Here is an 18152-nt window from a genome sequence, read left to right as displayed (position 1 = left end):
GTGGTCAAGTTTAATTCATCTGCCATTTGATTTTCTACATCTTACCTCAGTTACCTGTATAACACCGACTCCGGTTCAAATAAAAGTCATGGTTTCTGATATCGTGTGCATTTCTAGTAAAAATATCTGCTGTTTGTTTCTCCATTTGGATAGATCATCTGGATGAAGATGAGAGTTTTGTTTGTTTAGACACTAAAAGTGCAATTCATTCAAATAGATCATCCAGATGACTTTTGGAAATTTAAGCTTAATTTTAAAGTCCATTCAGCTGAACCAATTTGGATCATTTGAATGGAGATAGTTCATTCAAAATGGTATAAAATCTATTATGCCCCTAATGTAATTCACAAATTACAAACCTAAAAATAAAATCATTTTTGTCACAAACGAAAACTGACAAAACTACAAACACTTTTTCCCGTACTAAAAACTATTTTTTCACGCCAAAACCCCAAAACGCATTTTTCCGCTAAAATTGCAAAAAAATATTTTCTCGTCAAAATTGCAAAAATGTGTTTTCCTGCAAAAACCGAAAAGCATGTTTTCATGCACAAATCACAAAAAAAATGTTTTCACGCCAACACCCCAAAATACATTTTTTCGCCAAAACACAAAAAAACATGTTTTCCCGCCAAAGTCGCAAAACGTGTTTTCCCGCCAAAATTGCAAAAACGTACTTTCCCGCCAAAATTGCAAAAACGTACTTTCCCGCCAAAACCAAAAAAAACGTGTTTTCCCGCCAAAACCAAAAAACGTGTTTTCTCGCCAAAACCGAAAATTTGTATTTTCCCGCCAAAACCAAAAAATCTTGTTTTCCCGCGAAATCTGTAAAAAAGTGTTCCCGCCAAAAACGTGTTTTCCCGGAAAAATCGCAAAAATGCGTTTTCCGCCAAAATCGCAAACACTTGTTTTCCCGCTAAAAACGCAAAAACACGTTTTCTCGCCAAAACCGCAAAAACGTGCTTTCCCGCCAAAACTGTGTTTTCTCGCCAAAACCGCAAAACCACATTTTCTCGCCAAAACAGCAAAATCACGTTTTCCCGCCAAAATCGCAAAAATGCGTTTTCCCGCCAAAAACATGTTTTCCTGCCAAAACCGCAAAAACGCGTTTTTCCGCCAAAACCGCAAAAACACGTTTTCCCGCCAAAACCGCAAAAATGCGCTTTCCCTCCAAACCGCAAAAACGTGGTTCCCTCCAAACCGCAAAAACGTGTTCTCGCCAAAAACGTGTTTCCCGACAAAACCGCAAAAACCCGTTTTCTCGCCAAAACCGAAAAATTTGTATTTCTCCGCCAAAACCGAAAAATCTCGTTTTCTCGCCAGAACCGAAAAATCTTGTTTTCCCGCCCAAACCGCAAAAAAGAAAACTCGTTAATTTTGAAATAATTCTAATGTAAATATATTAAATTAAATAATTAAATGTAATATAGTTAAAATTAATATTAACTATTTTGCATTTCTGGTAAAAATATCTGCTGTTCATTATTAACCTTTTCTTTTCTACGACGTATTCATTACCAACTTTTGGCTCAAAATTCATTTTAACATCTCGGAAAATATTACAAAGATCTTCAAACCCATTAAACTCTATAGTCTACTGTGAATGCTAGTCATTTTCTTTTAGTTTTCATCCATTTGTACTGAATCATATTCCTAAGTTTTCATCGAACATGCCCTTCGATTTCTTTACATATATTAAATAATTAAATTTAATATTCTAATTCTAATTTATTATTTTTTGATTTTGTTAACTAATAATAGTTTTAAAAATAAACAAGATTATTAAATAAATAAATGCATTGATAACGACATTTTAATACTCTTCCCGTTTCAAAATACATTTATATAGGTTTAGTAAAAGAATATTTGATTGTTAAACTCTAATATCTTTATGCGGTGTAGAATTATAGTACTCGTAATCGGAGAACTGATTACAACTATCTAAAGACCAGCTAGCTGATATCTTCACCAAAGGAGCAAGTACTAAGGTCTGCGAGTTCATTCATCCGAGATTGGGACTCATAGACATGACTAGATCATGATTCCCTTAAGCCATGAAGCATCTACTCTTTTTCCTTTGTGTGTTTTTGTCCCATTGGATTTTTCACACAAAAGGTTTTAATGAGGGATGTTTTCATGGGTTCCAAGCTTAACCATATGTTAAAGCTTGAGGGGGAGTATTGACATGAAAAAATAAAGTTAGCAAGACTTGCCAAAAAAAATTAAGCAAGGCTTGCCAGAATGAAAAGTACCCGCGGAGCTACACTAAAAACAGACAGATATTTTATTTTAACTTTTCTAGTAAATCAAAGGTGTTTAGCTACTAGAGTAAGTATGTTCTATTCTGATTATGTCTCTTGATAACCCATTGTAATGACACTTTTTAGATCTAAGGAAAATTATTCTCTCCTTCTCTTTCTCTCTTGTTCTTCATTATCCAGCAATAAACTCTCATTAAACATCTCATGTTCTCATAAATCTAACATGGTATCAGAGCAATAAGCTCATATCATTCCGCAAATCAATCTTTTTCTTTTCAAAATCTTTGTGTTCTTCAATCTTTATTCTCTGGTCTATTGTTTTACCCATTGGGTAAGAGAATTCTAACCATGGAAATGGAGAAGAAGAACCTTATTTCAGTGACCCTTGAAGGTCCTAACTATCTTTTATGGTCAAGAGTGGCCAGAGTTACTTTGGGAAGTCATGGACTTTGAGACAGCCATATAATGGAGGCTGAAACTTTAAAGAGGATGGCTCAAGAGGATAGTCAGGCTACTTGCCTGAAGCATGACAACAAGTGGGTTCAAGAAGACCAGCAAGCACTAGAAATCATACACAAATCTCTGTCTAAGCCAATCTTGGATGCTCATTCCCACTGTAAAACAGCCACAAATCTATGGGAAAATCTTCAAACTGTTTATGGGAATCTATGGGAGAGTCTTCAAACGGTTTATGAGCAAGACAAGTTTTTCAGCTTACTCCTAAACCTGAATTCACCCTACAACCATCTGATAAATTATTTCCTTAGAGAAAGGAAAATTCCAGATTTAGAAGATGTTTGTTCCTTGAGAAGCCAGCCAAATATATTTAAGCTTAAGGAGTTTGAGCATCCAGCGATACAAGGAAAAACCATGTATTCTTCTTTCACTGGTGGTTGTAATAAAGGATGAACGTGGAGAAGTACTGATAGTACAGCTACCACCGATGGTCCAGCGACCGTGAGTGACCTTCATCACTTTATCGAAGCCTTTATATCATCCAAGAAGGCTGGTACACACTCTCTTGACTTTAAACCTATCATTATAGATTCAGGAGTAAGCCATCACATGATTAGTGATAGGAACTTGATTAGTGATATCCAGCCAGCCTTAGGGAATGTTCTTATAGCAAATGGTGATAAGGTTAAGATAGAAGGGATAGGGAACCTTAGGTTGTTTGATAGATAATCAACTGCTTTGTATATGTCTCAGTTTACATCAAATATGTTATCTGTGAGGAAGACTACGGTTGATCTTAGCTGTCAGGTTGTCTTCAGACCAGATGAAGTTGAATATCAAGACTTAAAGACAGGCCATGTGATTGGAAAAGGGCACACTCACAATGAACTATATCATCTTCAGAAGACAGAGGTGTTCGGAACATCTTCATCTCAGTGTCTGGCCAGTATATCGAATGGGGTTGACAGCAACATTTGGCATGCTAGACTCGGGCATCCCCATACTAGAGCTTTAAACTTGATACTTCCTGGGGTGGTGTTCAAGAATGATGAGTGTGAAGCATGTATATTGGGGAAGCATTGTAGGACAGTCTTTCCAAGGTCTGGTACAATTTATGAGAAATGTTTTGACTTGGTTCACTCTGATGTATGGACTGCACCGTGTCTGTCAAGGGAGAATCACAAATACTTTGTTACCTTTATTGATGAGAAGTCCAAATACACTTGGGTGACATTGCTTTCGTTTAAAGACAGGGTGTTAGAGGCTTTCAAGAATTTTCAGGCCCATGTCTCCAATCACTTTAATGCCAAGGTGAAAATCCTCAGGTCAGACAATGGTGGAGAGTACACAAGTCTGGCATGTAAACAATACCTTACTCAGCATGGGATTATTCACCAGACAAGTTTTCCTTACACTCCTCAGCAGAATGGAGTTGCTGAAAGGAAGAACCGGCACTTAATAGAAGTAGCAAGATCAATGATGTTTCACACCAATGTTCCAAAAAGGTTCTGGAGTGATGTTGTGGTATGTGCTAGCTATCTGATCAATAGGACTCCAACTAAAGTCCTCAACGACCTGTCTCCATTTGAGGTTCTTAACCAGACCAAGCCACCTTTGGACCACTTGCGTGTGTTTGGGTGTCTCTGCTTTGTGATGATACCAGGACAGCAGCGGAACAAGCTATATGCTAAAAGCTCAAAAGCTATATTCATTGGGTATTCTCCAACACAAAAAGGGTATAAGTGCTATGATCCAATATCAAGAAGGGTCTTGATTTCAAGGGATGTTAAGTTTGTGGAATCTAAGGGGTACTATGAGGAGAAGAGTTGGGAAAGCCTTCAAGATCTCTCACAAGGACCTTCAGATAGGGCAAACAACTTGAGAATCATTCTAGAAAGGCTAAGCATCAATCAGCCTCAGAGCAGTGAGGTGCTAAGGACTTCTCCCTCACCACCAACTGCTGGAAACAATGAAGAAGCAACACCAGTTATTGAAACATTCCATCCAAATCCTGAGGGGGGCAATGAACATGAATCACAACCGCAAAAAGGAGATGATTCAGCAAGCACACATGATCAAGATGGAGATGAATCTGATCAGCCTAGTGAAGATCATTTTAATGGAGACTAAAGACATGAAGATGCAGTGGTAGAAGGTCAAGAGAATCAACCATTGAGAAGGAATACAAGAGTAAAGAAACCATCCAAATGGGTTGACACCAGAGTGTATTTGAACAGCAATGCAGTAGCTAACCCTATCCAAGCAACTTGTTCTTTGGCGAGTTATCCTCAAGAGCATGTAGTCTTCATCAACAATCTGGATCAAGAGTATGTTCCAAAGACTTATGAAAAAGCCATGGAGCATGAAGAGTGGAGATAATCAGTTGGAGATGAAGTTGGTGCCATGATCAAGAATGATACTTGGTATGAAACCGAGCTTCCCAAAGGAAAGAAAGCTGTTACAAGCCGCCTGCTTTTCACCATCAAGTATCTTGCCAATGGAAAACCAGAAAGGAAGAAGACAAGGCTGGTTGCAAGAGGATACACTCAAGTCTATGGAGAAGACTATTTGGATACCTTTGCACCAGTAGCTAAACTCCACACCATAAGGATTCTACTCTCCTTGGCAGTGAACCTAGAATGGAATTTATGGCAGATGGATGTCAATAACGCTTTTCTTCAAGGAGAGATGGAGGATAAAGTTTACATGAGGCCACCTCCAGGTATGGAAGATATGGTCAAGCCAGGGAATGTTCTAAGGTTAAAGAAAGCAATCTATGGATTAAAACAGTCACCAAGAGCTTGATATCACAAACTGAGTACAACTCTCAATGGAAAAGGGTTTGTAAAATCAGAAGCTGATCATACACTCTTCACTCTCACAAGCAAGCAAGGAATTGTGGTGATATTATCATCACAGGGAGTGACAAGGAAAGTATCATCTCTACTAAAGCTTTTCTTAAATCCACCTTTGATATTAAAGATTTGGGTGAGCTAAAGTACTTTCTAGGGATAGAAATATGCCGCTATAAGGAGGGGCTTTTCTTATCCCAAAGAAAGTACACACTTGATATTTTAAATGAGGCAGGAAAGCTTGGAGAAAGAGTAGCTAAAACACCACTTGAAGAAGGCTATAAAGTCTTGCGTGAGGGGGAGTTTGAAGACAAACCATTTGGAGACTTCAAACTCTATAGGAGGATGGTTGGGAAGCTGATCTATCTCACCATTACATGACCAGACATCTGTTTTGCTGTGAACCAAGTCAGCCAGCATATGCAAGCACCTAAGGTTCATCATTGGAATATGGTAGAAAGGATCATGAGATACCTAAGGGAGGCCCCGGGTCAAGGTGTTTGGATGGGCTGCAACAAGAGCACAGAGATTGTGGGATATTGTGATGCAGATTGGGCTGGTGATAGAGTAGATAGGAGGTCTACTACAGGTTATTGCACCTTCATTGGAAGCAATCTAGTTACGTGGAAAAGCAAGAAGCAAAAAGTGGTATCATGTTCGAGTGATGAGGCAGAGTATAGAGCAATGAGGAAGCTGACTAGTGAGCTCATTTGGATCAGAAACTTGCTAAGAGACTTGGGAATAGAGACATCAACACCAATTACCATGCACTGTGATAATCAGGCGGCCATTCATATAGCTTCAAACTCAGTGTTTCATGAAAGGACAAAGCACATTGAAGTGGACTGTCACAAAGTGAGACAGGCTGTGGAGCAGAAGATTATTCTACCTTGCTACACTAGAAGTGAAGACCAGCTAGCTGATATCTTCACCAAAGGAGCAAGTACTAAGGTCTGCGAGTTCATTCATCCGAAATTGGGACTCATAGACATGACTAGATCATGATCCCCTTAAGCCATGAAGCATCTACTCTTTTTCCTTTGTGTGTTTTTGTCCCATTGGATTTTTCACACAAAAGGTTTTAATGAGGGATGTTTTCATGGGTTCCAAGCTTAACCATATGTTAAAGCTTGAGGGGGAGTATTGACATGAAGAAATAAAGTTAGCAAGACTTGCCAAAGGAAATTAAGTAAGGCTTGCCAGAATGAACAGTACCCGCGGAACTACAGTAAAAACAGACAGATATTTTATTTTAGCTTTCCTAGTAAGCCAAGGGTGTTTGGCTACTAGAGTAAGCATGTTCTATTCTGATTATGTCTCTTGATAACCCATTGTAATGACACTTTTTAGTTCTAAAGAAAATTATTCTCTCCTTTTCTCTCTTTTGTTTTTCATTATTTAACAATAAACTCTCATTAAATATCTCTTATTCTCATAAATCTTAACATAACACTGACTCCGGTTCAAATAAAAGTTAGCATGGTTTCTGATATGTGTGCATTTCTAGTAAAAATTATCTGCTGTTCATTACTAACCTTTTCTTTTTTACAGACGAATTCATTACCAACTTTTAGCTCAAAATTCATTTTAACATCTCGGAAAATATTACAAAGATCTTCAAACCCATTAAATTCTATAGTCTACTGTGAATGATAGTCATTTTTTTAGTCTTAATCCATTTGTACTAAATCATATTCCTAAGTTTTCATCGAACATGCCCTTCAATTTCTTTACATATATTAAATAATTAAATTTAATATTATAATTCTAATTTAGTATTTTTTTATTTTGTTAATTAATAATAGTTTTAAAAATAAACAAAATTATTAAATAAATAAATGCATTGAAAATGTTAACGACATTTTAATACTCTTCCCGTTTTAAAATACATTTATATAGGTTTAGTAAAAGAATATTTGATTGTTAAACTCTAATATCTTTATGCGGTGTAGACTTATAGTACTCGTAATCGGAGAACTGATTACAACTATCTATAAGGACGAGTTAGAGGATTAGCGTTCTCATTGTTATTTTTCTCTTTCTTCTGCTTTTTTTTCTTTTTGTATTTTCCTTGCTGCTTCTGATCTTGTCTTATGATGTTTCTTCGTTTATAGATGGTCACCTTACGGTACCGCTACGACAAAGTGTATGATCTGCAAGCAGCAAGTGCATCAAGATGGTAAATATTGTCACACATGTGCCTATAGCAAAGGTAAATATAGTAATCACATCTACCTATATGTTATAACACCTCTAATTAGATAGTCATACAGTAGTAAATACTTCTACCTATCTGTTGTGCAGGATTGTGTGCCATGTGCGGGAAGCAAGTATTAGACACCAAGATGTATAAGCAAAGCAATGTATAACCAAAACCTGATAGCCGTCATTCACATTTTAGTTTCAATCCCTTTGATGTCAACTTGCATAATCAGGACGAATTATCTCGTGTTAGCCTGAGCTTCCTTCTCTGAACCTGTCTTTTCTTTTCTAGTTATAACAAAAAAAAAAAGTTACCCTCCCTTGAGGTCATGAGGTGATCATGAAGAAGTCTTTATCGTTCGTATTGATGATGTTGTGCGCCTGCTTGTTAGAATTCGAATTTTAATCAGAGATAGATTTGAAGCCACCGAGAAAATTTGTTAAAACAAAGATTGAGTCAAAATCGGACCATGCCCATTATCGGACAAGATCCAACTTGTAATACTGTCTTTCTTGTAACTGGTCCATTTGTGTAGATATCTTATAGTTTTTGGTTTTAGGAATATGATCTGCTCCGATAATTCATAATATCCAAATCTGAACTAAACTTCGTTTTTCTTTTTTTTGTTCGATTCTGTTAAGTTCTTTGGTTCTAAATAAATGTGTCCAACCCTAAGTGTACCTACATGTTCCGCTCCGATAATTATAATATCCAAATTCAAACTAAACTTCGTTTTTCTATTCGGTTCAGTTCTTCGGTTCTAAATAAATGTGTCCAGGCCTATGTGCACCTATCTTCTCCGCTTTACTTTATGCATTTCTGCATAGTAATTCTCAAAGTTCGGCTTCTCCCATAGCCTTCTTTGCATCAGATCTTCGTTCTGATATTCATTTGATAAAGCAACACATTATATTAGAATTACTCTTTTATTCATGCATTGGTTCAGGTGAATAGAATGATACCGATTAAGATTGGGTATTTTTATTTCGGTTTGGTTTGGGTATTCCTGGTATCGCGTAGTTCGTAGGGGACTAGAAGATTCATTTACTACCTGACCTATTTTTGGTTCAGGTCCGGTTCATATAGTTTTGGATTCGGTTTGGATAGTATAACTAGGAACAGGAAAATATCCAGAAAAAAATCCGTTCTCATTTTGTTTCAGTTATGGTTTGGTTATTTCGGGTAGTTCGGGTAATTCAGGTAAAATCTCGGATATTTTGGATAAAATATCGAATAATTAGGATGATTTAGATAAATCTCGGATATTTCAGATTATTTTAGATATTTTGAAGAAAACTATCTGGATACTTTCGGATACTTTCGACTAGTTCATATACTTTATAATAATTTAGTTTTCCTTAAATTTTTTCAGATACATTAAATAGATTTTTCAGTTATAGATATATATATATATTTAATTATGTTATTTATATATAATTAATATATTTATATATTTGGGTATTCATTCGGTTCTCGGTACAGTTCCAGTTCGGTTCAGTTATTTAGGATATAACAAATATAATAATTATTCGGGTATTTGAGGGTTTTTGTCTGCTCCGAGTTTCGGGTATTTTGGTTCGATTCTTCGATTTTGGTTTTTTTTTTTGCCCAGGCTTAATACTGGTATTAGTCCATGAATCGAGAGGCATCCAAAGTGATCTTTAAGTTAGGAATGATACGTCTTCCCATAAATAAGGTATTTGAACAGATGAAGAGACTTTTGTTCAGCAAAATCTGCCAAGAAAAATAGAATGGGTTGGAGTATTTCTTTTAATGGGATTAAAAATGTTCTAAAGAAGATATTCATTTATTTTTTAGGCAAGAAGAATCGCTTGACCGGAAGCCGAACACCAGGAAGTTAACATCTTCCTAATCATGCTGTTTCTCTATGTTCTTGGGTGAACACGAAGTTATCACCTTCCTCTGTTACCATCCAATTTTCAGTACGAAAGATAGTTTTGAACATACCACACAGAAAACTTGGTTAAACAAAAGTTGAGAGTCAAAACCGGCATCAGGAATATGACCAACAGTAGATCGCACAAGGGGATCAATCGTCGTGCGTATCCATCCAACGATCATCGAGTTGGCTGACGTCCATCGAGCTAGATCAGGGTTCATCGAGGGTTTAGGTGTAGTACCATCGAGGAAACCAATCTTCTGTTTAGCCTGGAGAGAATTCCAGAATTTTGTTGCCCATTCTGAATAGTTTTCGCCTTTAAGTATTACTGGCGTGATTAACGCGCCTGGATTGTCAGAGGGGTGTAGAAAATAAGGGTTTACAGAACTACTTTCAGTAGTAGAAGTAGGGGTAGTAGATGGAATAATTGTTGAAGACGTAGGAGATGAAGTAGAAGAAGGAGTAGTAGCCATGTCTGTTATTTTATCAATCACGTTTTAGAAAGAATCTTAATGCGGAAGCAAAAAATTGAGAAATTTAGGTCAAGAATCGTTTCTGCTCTGATACCATAAAATAATGTGAAAGTGTTGTTTGTATTGATGTTCATGACTACGTATATATACATGGTATCATCTCCTAATAGTACTAGGTATAAGTAAATATGGATAACTACAACATCAAAGTATATCGTTATCACTAACTCTTGTCCTTATCTCTATATTAAATTTTGAACTTCTCATATATGGCTTGTGAAAAAGAAGATGGATGTGTCAACAATGGTGTGTTTTTCCATAACCTAATATTTCCTTTTTTTAAATACCTGTTTCCTTTTATTTAATTATTATTAATTTTGTTTTAAATTTACTGTATATTAATGATTTCTTTCCTTTTTAAAATGATTTTTAATCTTGATTCAATCATGTGATCAAGGGCAATATAGGAATGTATCTTTCAAAAATCTTAACAAAAAATTTATAGGTTATTTTAGAAATTTTATATATTTGTAAGGTTATGGTGGCTAATGTCCCTATTTTCTAATGTGGAACAAAATGAAAAGACACAAAATTAAAAGAAATAGAAATATACCAGATGACAAAGAAAATTCTTTGAATTTAAACATGAATCTACTTTTGCTAAAAGAAGGGTTTTTTGGGTCAAAAACTGAAAGAAGGTTAATGAGCATTTTCCATTAAGAAAAAAATTAGATGGATAAGACGCTATAGAGAGCTACTGCCAAAATTATAGCTTTTAATGCTAAGACCTCTCATATAAGAGCCTAGAGGACGAACCATCGTTTTGAAAAGAACTCGTATGCTAAATTTGATACTCTATCTTGAAAATACAAAAAAAGAATGTGGCTTCCTATGTACATTATCTTGTAAATACACTACTTTGGCGTTCTTAGTATTCACCTGCCAGATTCGCTTCTTCCAATTGAACTGGTAATTTTCCTCAGAGTCTGAGTTGATCGTTCCAATGGCATAACCGGATTTAGTCATATAGACTCTTGACTTGTGTCTTAACAAAACAAGTTCACTGCTCATTTCGCTATCACTAGGAATGATCTCCTTAATTATATTCTCATAGATAAATATTCCTTAATAGTAGAAAAATTTCACAGGAAAGATGAAGTCAATCTGAAGTCTTTAACTCGGAGATTCATGTTTTCCCGTGTAGAGTTCGATGGGAATGTTGGCTTATCAAAACATAAGCATTGGTCAATCCACATGCTCGTGGACTGGTCGTTTCCTTTCCCATGCAGGACGGCTTCAGCTAATCAACTCAGTAATCATGAGCCTAGCAAACTTCTGGCTAGCGGCGTTTAGACTCCCAGGCAGTTGTTTGAAGGAAATAGAGAGTCTGTGTGCAGCCTTTCTCTGGTCAGGCCCTGACTTAAAAACCACAAAAGCAAAAGTAAGTTGGCAAGACATTTGCTTACCAAAGAATGAAGGGGGCTTGGGAATCAGGTCTTTAAAGGAAATAAACAAAGTCCACTGCTTGAAGCTAATCTGGAGAATAGCATCTGCAAGATCATCATTGTGGGTCAAGTGGATACATTGTTATTTGATAAGGAAAGGGTCTTTCTGGTCGATCTCAGTTAACACAAATTTGGGGTCTTGGATGTGGAAGAAGATTCTACGAATGAGAGATGTAGCAAGGCAGTTTCTGCGTGTAGATGTCAGAAATGGGAATCACACCTCCTTTTGGTATGAAGTCTGGTCGCAGATTGGTTGTCTAAAGGAAGTTGTTGGTGATAGAGGCAAAATAGCGCTTGGTATTGCGGAGAATGCTTCGATGGCAGATGTCCTCTCAAATCACAGGAGGCGAAGACATAGAGTGAGCATTCTAAATGATATTGAGGAAGAGATAGATAAACTGCGTATTGGAGGGTTAAGTGACATGGATGATGTCCCGTTATGGAGAAGCGAAGAAGGAAAATTTGGGAACAGATTCTCCACTAAGAAGACATGGTTACAGCTGAGGACGAGGCACACTATCTGTCCTTGGAGCAGAGCCATATGGTTTCCCGAGTCCACCCCGAAATACTCATTTATGATATGGATTGCAATAAAGAACAGGTTGCAAACAGGAGATAAAATGCAAGCTTGGAATGCTACCATAAACGCAGAGTGTGTTCTATGTCATGAAGTGCAAGAGACTTGCCATCACCTCTTCTTCCAATGTTCCTACTCATCTACAGTTTGGAAATCATTGGTAAAAGGGCTTCTCAAGGACCGCTTCACCACAGACTGGAACACCATTATCACCATAATCTCTGGCTCGAGCTATCCTGCCACAGAAAATGTTCCTTATCAGATACTCCTTGCAGGCTGCAGTTCACAGTATCTGGAGAGAAAGAAACTCGAGGAGGCATGGTGAAGAACCAAAGGATGCCATTACGCTGTGCAAACTCGTTGATAAAACGATCCGGTTACATCTGCTTGCAGTCAAAGCAAGAGGCCACGCCTATCTGGAGAAAAGTCTGCGTATTTGGTTTGGCACAAGAGATGATCCAACACCCGCATAATGGCTGTATAGAATCTTTATTTTTATAGTCTTATGAGTACATAAATAAAAACAGAAGCACTAGATGTAACACAGTTTTTTGGTTGAATATAATTTTACATTCATTCAAAAAAAAAAAAACCATTACCGACAACCCATTCTAGTCCATGTCTCAGTACTTCCCTACCGGCAAAGACGCTCCTCCATCCATGAGAAGCAGATACTAGGACAAGGCTATCCAGGAAATTAGATTTACATCAGTATTTTCCCAGTAAGGTTTGATAAATGAGTGATTGAGGTTCTTTAATGGTTCTTCATATCATCTTTTCCAACATCTCACAGTTAAACTGCTCTATCTATCTGAAACTTCAATCTCCAAAACTTTCGGGTATTGTGAGTTTAAACAATGAAATCCAGCAGAGTTTGCCTCCAATTTTTAATTCCATCAGAAGCGGGTAAGATGCTTTAGATCTATTTGCATAAAGAAAGTGGGGGCTTGATGCATGACATCGTGCATGTTGGAACGGCTGCTAGGACAGCTTGTAAGAGATTTTGCTTTCCTGCCCACGACATGAAGCGCGTGTACCAGCTAATTGATCTTTGACGGATCTTGTCAACAAGGCTATAAAAATGTTGCATTTTTTCCTTCCAAAATTCTCTAGGAGTCCCAAATATTTTGCCAAGCCTCCTTTTTTTTTAATATTGAAGAAGTTCTTGACACACATTTTACTTCTCGCTGAGACTTTGCTGGAAAGGTGATAGCTGATTTATCCAAGTTGATACTTCAATCGAGCCAGATTTGTGTGTGGTAAGAATTCTCTTAAGAGACTCACAGCTCATTACTTTCATCTTCTTGAAGAACATCATATCATTTGCAAAGAGAAGATGATTAATAGGCACACAACATGGCCACTTTTATGCCTGCCATTTTTCCTTCTTGCGTCGATTTTGTGATTAGAGTTGATAAACTTTTGTGTATAGGATCAAATAGGTAAGGAGAAAAAGGATCTCCTTGTCTTATCCCACGCATTGGAAATACTTTACCTTAGTTGTTTTGTTAATGTGGAGGAAGTAAGATATTGAGCACACACATTCCATGATCCAATAATTTCATTTATCATGGAAACCAAGTTTGGATAAGGCTCTCTCTAAAAATTTCAATTCATCATGCCGTATGTTTCTCTCATATCCGTTTTAACCGCCACTGGAATATAACCTTTTCTCCTGATATCAAGACGTTATCATATATGGTTCTTCCTTTGACGAACGCGGACTGGTTCCTCGAGATTATTGATTGGACCATCGGTTGAATATGGTTTGTGAGAAATTTTGCAATAACCTTTGTAGTGGATACTAGACAAGAAAATGGCCCGATAGTCGATGGACTTTTTTTATCCTCGTCTTTGGTATGAACCTGATGTGTGTCTCATTATATCGCCCGTAGAGGTTGTTGGAAGTAAAGAAGCTTACATTGTCTGATGTCATATTGTTTCCTATAATATCCCCACAGCTTTAGTAAAAACTAGCAGAGAAACTGACTAGTCCTGAAGCTTTAACCGGATGGATGGTAAAGACTGCCTTCTTGATTTCACCATTCTCCAGAATTGTGTTAGCTCAGCATTCATCTCCAAGGTGATCATAGGGGAAATAGAATTATCGACCACATGCAAGTTATTAAGGTTTTTGGACAAGAAATGATCCCTATAATAATCAGCAATGGTGTTAGCAATTTGCTGTTCCACAAAAGTAGCTTGTCTCTGGGATTTTCAATCACTGAAATCTTATTGATAATTTTCCTCTCCCTAGTCCCTGCATGGAAGAATTCGGAGTTCCGGTTTCCAATATGAAGTCATTGGATTCTACTCCCCTGCTTACAAAAACTCATCTTCCATATATGCTTCTTCTACTTTCCGTGTGAGATGGTCATTGGAGAGTTCGACCAGGAGTATTACTACTAAGTTCTTCTTCCAATTTTTCTTGAGAATCCAGAATTTGATCCTTATTATTGGTATTATGAGAATTGGTCCTTTCCATGATTTTTCGACAGATTTGACAGATTTTGGAAAGAACAGTTTCTTATGACAATTGAAGTCCAATGTTATTCATCTAGTTTCTTGATATCTGATTTTTCTTCAAGTATTTTGCAAAATGAAAGAGTCCTTGTTTCTTATTTTTGTATGGTTGAATGGACTAGGACTATCGGTGGTTCGATCCTTCAAAATTCAAGTATTCACAGGTTACGGCTGGGAAAGATTCAGCCATTTATAGTTGATCATAGCTCAATCAAGGGAAGACTGAATGAAATGACTGTAACAGTTTCCTCGCCAATAGGGAGAATTACCAGAATGTTGGAGATCCCACAATCACATCTGCGAAACGAAGCTTTTAGCGCTAGAAAAGATTTTTCCCACCTTAGAGGACCTCTAACTTTTTCGAATTACCTAGGAGATTGTTAAAGTCTCCCAAAAGAAACAAATCTTCTTCATCTCTTCCTAGACCAATCGAAGTTAACAAGTTCCAAAATCTGGTTATATCGTCCGATCGAGGTGCTCCATAGATGAAAGAGATATACATAGACATATGTTCCAGTGTAATAAAATTGTCAATAATATTGGGGGAGGAAGATAAAATATCCAGCTGAACACTTTATTTTCATGATAAATAGACACCTTCGCCGGTTCCATTTGAGGGTACTATAAAGTGATTTGTATATTTTGTATGCTAGAATAGTCGGAGCACCACTTCATCCTTGTTCATCATTTCCATGAAAATAATTAATTCTTCTTGTACGCTAGTGTGTCAGGGTGCTCCGAATCCTTTGAAATTTCTGCCGTTTCAGCGCTTAGGAAGAGCATTTGCAGTCACCCAAAAAAAATTTCCTTCCTTTATTATTGCTGGTATCATCGAAAGTTTCTAAACCCTTGAATGCATTGATGGATTGCTGCTTGTACCCACTTGGAGTTTTCTCCTTGGAAAATTCTGTGAATGTGTAATTCTTCTCTTTTTAAGGATTACTCAATGAAATGAGATAGTATTCACATGTCTTCTCAGTAGAGCTTATAAGTCTTGTTCTTAGGGGTTTTATTCGTCTTTCTTCATATTTCTTCTATCCCTCTTCCAGTCGAGATAGAATATTGTTTTGAGTGATTCCCAAATGTTTAGGATTCCTTCAGGCTTCTCGTAAGCTAACTGTTAAAATTCAGTCCTTCTCTTCATTCGACAAGGATATGCACTTGAAACAACATTTACGATCATTTATACTTAAAGTTCACTTGTTTTATTTCTTCTGATGGAAGGTGGATATACTCGATCATCTCCAATGAATTAAGGACATTAATAGACACTTGGACTCGCGCATGGTTTAGGACACAATCCTATACCAGACCTAGTTCATTTCTTATTGCCTTAATCGTTAGTGGAGGGGAATTCCATAGATTTGTTTCTAAACAAATAAGTAGGCTGGGAACGTTTTTGAGATTACTGCCTTCCATTGCTAGATGATCTAGCATCCATTTCTTAAAATGGAAGAGAGCTTTTTTAGAATGGTACGGAGGTCCTTTTCATTATCAAAACGGAACTGAGAGAAGTAGGGCTCCAAATCTCTTCATGTGAATCTCCTTGTGACGTTATAATGTTGTAGAAAGAGCTCAACAAGAGCCTTAGTGTTTTGGACTACTAGGTTTGTAACTCTTCCAATAAGGGTAAATTTGTTTTTCTTTTCTAGTTGAGCAGCAGTGTGATTTTGGGATACAGACTGGTGCTTTTCGTCTGGGCTGGTTGGGAGCCTCACTCCATTTCTCTTTTTTTTTCTGGTGTAACAATGACTCATTGTAGTAAGCACTTAAGGCGCAGCAAAATTTTGAAAGCAAGATAACTTCAAACATAAAGTATCAACCAAGAGAAAATACCACTGAAGAGCATATAACCGGTATGCAATGTATGAAAACGAAGAAAATTTCACTACAAAGTACAAGACCAAGTTAGGGATTCTCTGAAGATCAACAATAAGCATACTAGAAGGAGGATGTACAAACAGTTTAAGAAAGAGATACCAGTAGGAGAAACCGCTTAGTCATCAACACCTAGACCACCATTTTATTCAATAGGAGGGGTGAGGGGATATAAGGAGCTCCGAGCGAGAGGGTCGGCGTCTAGAGGCAGGGAGAATTTGGACGGAGGACGAGAGTCGGAGGTGGGAACTAGGTAATATGAGTTTTCAGAGGTAATTTAGATTTGAAAATTTTACCAAAAATAGTAAAAATCGGATAGATAAATTTTATTGTGGAAAAAATAAAATCCACCAGAGTCGTGCTTACCGTTAGAGTAAAAAGGAAATTGCCTTAAGCCCCCTATATATTGTGATAATTTGAGAGCCCCTAATTCAAAAAATATATGTTTATATTTCAGGTCACAAGAATTAATGATTTATGTGAGATTTTCATGTTTTATATCAATATATAGTGGGGTTTTGCTTATCTGAGAGATATTTTTCATTGAGTTTTGATTTTTATTTTTTCTTCTACTTGTTCAGTATTCATGTCTTCTTCTTTTTATTTTATATTGGTTTTGTTATTTGAATTTTACAGTATTTATTTTAGTGCAATGTAGTTGCATGTAGACCATTTATAGTAATTTTATTGCATAACTTAAAAATATTAATAGATTATTTTAGAAGAAAAATGATAGATGTTATTTAGTATATCTTTAATCTCATAAAATACAATTGTTAAAAAAACTCATATTCTGATACAAATACATTTATTTTATATTAAGTTTTAAAAAAATGCTTATAAAGTTTGCCTTAGGCTTCCCAACTTGTTACCACAAACACTGGAGTCTACATAGGAAAATCTGAAATATTTGAAATCTGGATTGATATACATTAATTTTGAGTTAAAATCATTACATGAATTTGATGTTGAGACAGACACAAGTCGATCCAATCCATAATGAAAGTAACCAACCTCAACCCATGAAATCGATTTGGCAAAATATGTTGAAAATCCCACATCAACATACATATATAAAAATTACATAATTATTTGAATAAGTTTTCTCATATTAAGTAATTCAAATTGAAGTTTTATATAAAAAAAATTAATCTTATAATTTTTAATACACAGTTTATTGAGTATATGCAAAACTCGAGGTCCAGATAGAGGAAACCTCAAAATAGTAAATAGTGTTCTAAATTATAAGGAGAAGTTCATCTGGATAAAGTGACAAGAAGTTTTTTTTCAAAAACATTTGTTTAATGTATGCTGGAAATGGCAGAAAAAAAATGTATGCTGGAAAAATGGATACGGATTAAATGAAGTAAGTCGACTATGCAACCCATTCCAAAGCGAAAAGGGAATATTTACCAATCATTTGATTGGACAAAAACCTAATCATAAGTTCTTTTCAAAAAAGTAGGCTTCAATTGTTTCAAACATTAGTTTCAATGTCTGGCTTCAGAAAAACAGAATCTTCCG

General features: G+C 36.4%; 1 long non-coding RNA gene across 1 annotated transcript; it reads left to right on the top strand.

The window, feature by feature from the left end:
* The first annotated feature begins 5111 nt into the window (after positions 1 to 5111).
* On the top strand, positions 5112 to 8091 carry LOC125576438. The gene is made up of 2 exons (XR_007314786.1): positions 5112 to 7781; positions 7874 to 8091. It is a non-coding gene; the product is annotated as an uncharacterized LOC125576438 (long non-coding RNA).
* The last annotated feature ends 10061 nt before the right edge of the window (positions 8092 to 18152 follow it).

Source organism: Brassica napus, chromosome A1 (assembly GCF_020379485.1).
Source record: "Brassica napus cultivar Da-Ae chromosome A1, Da-Ae, whole genome shotgun sequence".
Lineage (NCBI taxonomy): Eukaryota > Viridiplantae > Streptophyta > Magnoliopsida > Brassicales > Brassicaceae > Brassica > Brassica napus.
This window is presented reverse-complemented; position numbering and strand designations above follow the sequence as displayed.